Genomic DNA, 5274 nt, shown 5'->3' on the forward strand with positions numbered 1-5274 from the left:
TGCAAAAGGCAGTCTTTAGCGCAAATTCCCATTCAATATTAAGTACAACACACAGAAATATCGGCATTCTTGCTGAGGAAGAAAAGTGACCAATTTTTCGTCTCATTTCAATCATGTAAGAAAAAAAGGTAAATGATTCTTACCTCAAGCGCAAAGATTTTGTATTTCCTCCATTTGTGTGTGATTACTGTACCAGGAAACGGCGCACCAGTAGTGCTTATTTTGCGTGCATGTCGAGCAGCCCATCCCACTTTCGCCTTGAACATATGATGTCGATATTGCTTTTGTCATTGTTTAATCCTAAACTTCCCCCACCCAGGACAGACTCTCGCGCAGTGACAGCATGGCTGAACAGGGAGAAATAATGAAACAGAAGCATGACACGCACATATCAGCATGTCTCTGTGCCTGTTTTGCGCCAGCGCTTAGCTTAGAGCACACAAGAACTAACGCAAGCTACTAGTTCACTTCCTTCAGTCACGGCATCTGCTGTAATTGGCTGAAGAAGCTCCTATAGAGTGCGACAATCTTCTATTCCTCTTCCCGCCGGGCAGCCTCTTATCACTCGACAGGTGCATCTTCTCCACCAACAGAGCGCGCACCATAGCCCGAAAATTCCCACGCCCAGAGCGCTGCGATCGGAACCGGAAGTAAATAAGTAGGCGTCCCGGGTATCTCGGTTCCCGGCGCGCACGCGAGCGCAGTCGAGCGGAGATCTAATTCCGGCGACGAGGCACTACCGACGCCGTCCGTCGGTTTGATCGCGCGTCACCGCCGCGAAGGGACAAAGACGACCCGGTGAACCCGAGACGACAACGCGGGCCCTCTAGCGATAGTGGGTGGGGACACTGTGTTCGTGGCGCAGTCCGGAGAGAAGACGCGTAATGACCTGCCAGGAAGAATGTGCGCTGCGCCCATTGGCTCAGTCTCTCTGCACACACACAGGCACGCAATGGGCGCAAGCACACGCGAAAGAAGACTCGATATAGCAGCGACGCCAGCAGCCTCTGGGCCGGCCGGTCCTTTCGCGAGATCGGGCGACGTCTCGGAAGAGTTCGGCGTCTTCTGGCGTGAAAGACAGCGCAGCCCCTGCGGGTCGCTTGCCTTGACGCTGGCCCTTTCGATGTTGCTCTATATAGTTCTCTTTGTGCCTCGCTTCTTCTTGCCTGCGGTCACCGGCCGTCTCACTGTTGTTCGGCAAACATTTCCCTCTTTATCAGTGAACGGACAAGCGGATAGTTTGTGATCCACCCTCTGACGACACGTCCTTCGATGAGTAGTACATGTTTCACTGATAAGAGCGGCGACAAGGCTAAAAACAGCGTCTCAACATGTCTTCTGTGTATATCAAGCTTTACGGTGGCTCGCTACTAGTTAGTACGGGTACAATTTTTTCGGGTATGAATACGATGTTCTGCCTCACTAAAAGACGTGTGGCCTTGTGGAAGCTGGACGGAGCGTTCATAAACCAGGAATGGTGTTCAGAACTCTTTATAAACAAGCGACTTGCATAATCGCGTTCATAATTGGCTCGTGCATGTGTGCTAACGAGTTCTATTAGCGCACAGTGCGAAAGCCAGTGCGCACACAAACACGGACAGATTGTTGCAAGCGAACGAATTCTTGAATTCGGCTCCCACTTAGCAAACACCTATCCTATATATTCAGGAAGGCGTACCATGCCGCAGCAAAACGGAGCTGTAGATTATTATGGACTTGGCCAAAGAGCGCCATGTCACAAGATATATCGCTCTACTCAAGGTGGGGCCGAAGACCCGTTTTACCAAGCAATTCACGCCAGGTAAGCAGAGCACCAGCCAAGGGGAAATCTTGTACCCGTTGTATCACCAGTGCGTACTAGGCGCCACTGGGGATCGAACCCAGCACCTCCCGCATACGAGGTGGGTTCTCAAACTATTAGGCCACTGCTGCGGATGGAAAGGATTGGGGGGGGGGGGGGGGGATATTAATACATGCTCAATTGAGATGCGCTGGTTTCTCTAAACCGAAGCTCTTTCAAAGGGGACGTCCAAGCTCGTCGCAACAGAGGTAAACAGGTCGAATGTCACGCGCCCTTGAGGAATTTAGTACGACTACTGCACGCATGTTAGCGCGTTTCAGCGCTGTGTTAGATACCCGATATACTGCTCCAACTTACTGCGATTTTGAATAGAGCAAGTGGTGTTAGAGGTCACAGCCCTATAATCCCCCAGCTTTCGATTTGGCTCTTGGCAGCGTATTCAAATGATCGATTGATTTCACAAAGAGAACATGTAGATCCCTTAAGTTCTCTTTCACGGTAACTTATGCTAAATTCTCTATAATGTGGTGCGTCCTGAATGCACGCTGCATGATCAGCGGAACGTAACAGTAGTATACGACCTGTACAGAGTTCGAGCAACTCGCGGCTACGGTAAAAGTCCGAAGCTACTCATAAGCTCCTACCATATACACAAGATACAAGAAGTCCGTACTTAATGCCGTGCCGTCTTTAAATGTGGCTTTGCCGGAATATTTCTGCGTAGTTCTATCAAGCTGAAGCTGTGCACCATTCTAGTAAGCAATATAATACCCGCCAAGCCCTGTGTACTGCACGTAATAAATACCTAGATTTTTTTGAGAAGCCAGGCGCATGGGACTTGCACAATGACGACTACGTATCGTACATGCCTTTCAGCAACACCTGCACATAAGTACATGCACACACAACCGTCGCAGGATTAGCCTTGCACGAGGTGCCTATTGGTACTTCAGTGAATTTTGAGCTCAAATCTTGAACAACGCGACAGGTAGAAGGACCATTTACTCTAAACAGCGAAAGGGTATGCACATGAGGCAACTCGCTCCACACGCTTCTTCTTCACTGTAGAGATTAGCTAGATGGAAGGAGGTTAAGTGTACAGAGCTCGGTATCGAGGGAAGAAAGCGGTAACTCAAGCTTTATAAGAGACGGCAAAGAGAATCCACCACGTATAACTTCAATCCACCGCCATCCGCGATTGCGACCGTCCCTCTCCGTGCGTTTTGTCAGAGCGATTTCGAGCGCTAATTCCGTATCACTCGCTCGGGCATCGCGCTCTGTTTTGATATTGGCGAGCATCGACGATTGCATGTGGTTTTGTAGTTGCTGTAGCCACCGTACAAGCCACAAGGCGCGCACACAGCAGGGCGATAAATTCCCCCTCTTTGTTCCCCAATGTCTGCGCGAATGCTGAAAGAGTAGACGGAGGAGAAGAGATCTCGGGACGGCAAAGAAGGGCCTTGAGGTAGCTGGGAGGGAGGGGACGAGCTCCTTTTGCCCCCAACTCGAGGAAGCGTCACGTCCTTGGACGACAATCTGGACGGGCTTAGTGCCCGCCTAATGTCATCCCGACCATCGCTGAGCGACCGAGGAGACAGACCGCGAAGCAGCAGGCGAGGCACGACGACGGCGACTAGATCAGCGCTATCTCTGCTGGCTGCGCCTCTGCGCGCCGCTTTCCATACAACAGGCACAGAGCGAGCACCACCATCGGTCCCTTCCGCCCGGACAGGGGGCTCAAGGAAAACAGCCCCAGCCTCCCATCAAGCCCAGCAGCCCGATTTTGCACTTTGTTTTTGTTTGTCTTTGTTTTATCTCGGCAACGCCGCGGCTACGACCGAGGCGTCGCGAGGCTTATGTCTTCTGTCCCATCGCCCCAATTGATTTGCTCTCTTGTTACTGGTTCTTGCGCGATTGTCTTTCAGGAACGCATCTGTAGCTGTAGTTTCTTGGGACTCTTGGGTTGTCCCTCAGGATGGTGATCTTTCTCTACCGAGCCTGAGACAATTGTGGCTTTGGATTGACTTAGGGTAAGACAATGCGGTCTGGTCCGCCGTTTCCGACAAAAATAAGGATGAATAAGAGGTACAGGAAGCCCTGTTGTATGAAACAGGCGATAAAATACGACTGCATTCTTTCTTCTGCCCACTTGCTCATCCCATGTTCTTGGTCAATGAGAACTGTAACTGCACATCTGTATGATAAAGTAAATAAAAAGTTACGAGGGTGCTTAATTGCCATCATGTAATGACAATTAATTAGCGTTAGTCCTTCCCCTTGCTTTTTAATGGCTTCTCCTTCTCTTCTCTTCATATTTTCTGCTATACTCTGCCACGTATTTCTTTGCTCATTAACGGTTATTTGCTCAACTTTTCTGAGCAAACTGCTAAGCAACATTGCTTTGCTCATTGCTGAGTCATTCCTAGCCATTGTCATTTTTGCTGAGTCATTTGGAGTTACTTTCATTTCTGCTCAGTCATTCGTGGTCATTATTAATAATTACAATCATTTTATGGAGCGGGGATCCTTCCCGTGGCAGCCGCTTTCCGACCTCTCCCTCCTCTCCCCTACGAATGGAGGGCGGGATTTTCACCACCTACCAACCTTGGCAAGTGACAAGTTGCTCTACCGTCTACCAACCGTGGCAGGTGGCAGTTAAATTAATGATTTTTTTCGGTGGTCCCGGGTTCGAACCCCGGACCAGGACGAATTTTTCTTAACGAAGTTTCTGAGAAAGCTCTATAGCTTTCTTTTGTAGCCGTATGGCTGCGCTTGGGTGGACGCCAGTGAGTAATTACTCCCTTATAAATCTACTCCAACTTGGGGGATTACTCTAAACATTTGACCAACCATTAATGATTTCTCGCTCGAGAAAAGCAACCTTGGCCACACAAGGCCCATCGTTGAGAGCACCTGGCATCGCAGGGCAGTGGCGCATCGCTTAGCCGCTGCACCACTGCACCAGGAATGAATGTAAAGTACCATAACATCACCTACTGTATATATGAAAATTAACCAACTACGCTGTCGCGTCATACCCTTTAGGCGGAGCTTAAGTGTCGCGTGCAAATTTCTGTTCACGGTTGCGCTTCTTGTGCCCACGCAGTAAGTGCAAAACCACAGTCACTGACGGAACTTCAATAATGGGAGAGTTCTTACCTATTCAAAAGTTTCGCTAAATATTAGACTGCAAATAAACTAAAAAAATCAAGAAAGAACGACAAGACACCAGTGGGGACCGAACCCACGACTTGCTTATTTTTTTTTCGTTCCAGTCCTTCCCAGCTCACTGCATATCACAACGTGGTAATTTTAGAGCCACAAGGCGAAATCATGCAGTGTGACTGACTGCACATATCAATCTTTACCCTCTGATCAGCGAAAACCTTCATTAGTTCTGCACGCTGAGTCGTCCTATTAGCATACAGTGACATTTGCCTTAGGCGTTTTCATAAAACACAGATTCTCTCGCA

Source organism: Amblyomma americanum, chromosome 3, assembly GCF_052857255.1.
Source record: "Amblyomma americanum isolate KBUSLIRL-KWMA chromosome 3, ASM5285725v1, whole genome shotgun sequence".
Taxonomy (NCBI): Eukaryota; Metazoa; Arthropoda; class Arachnida; order Ixodida; family Ixodidae; genus Amblyomma; species Amblyomma americanum.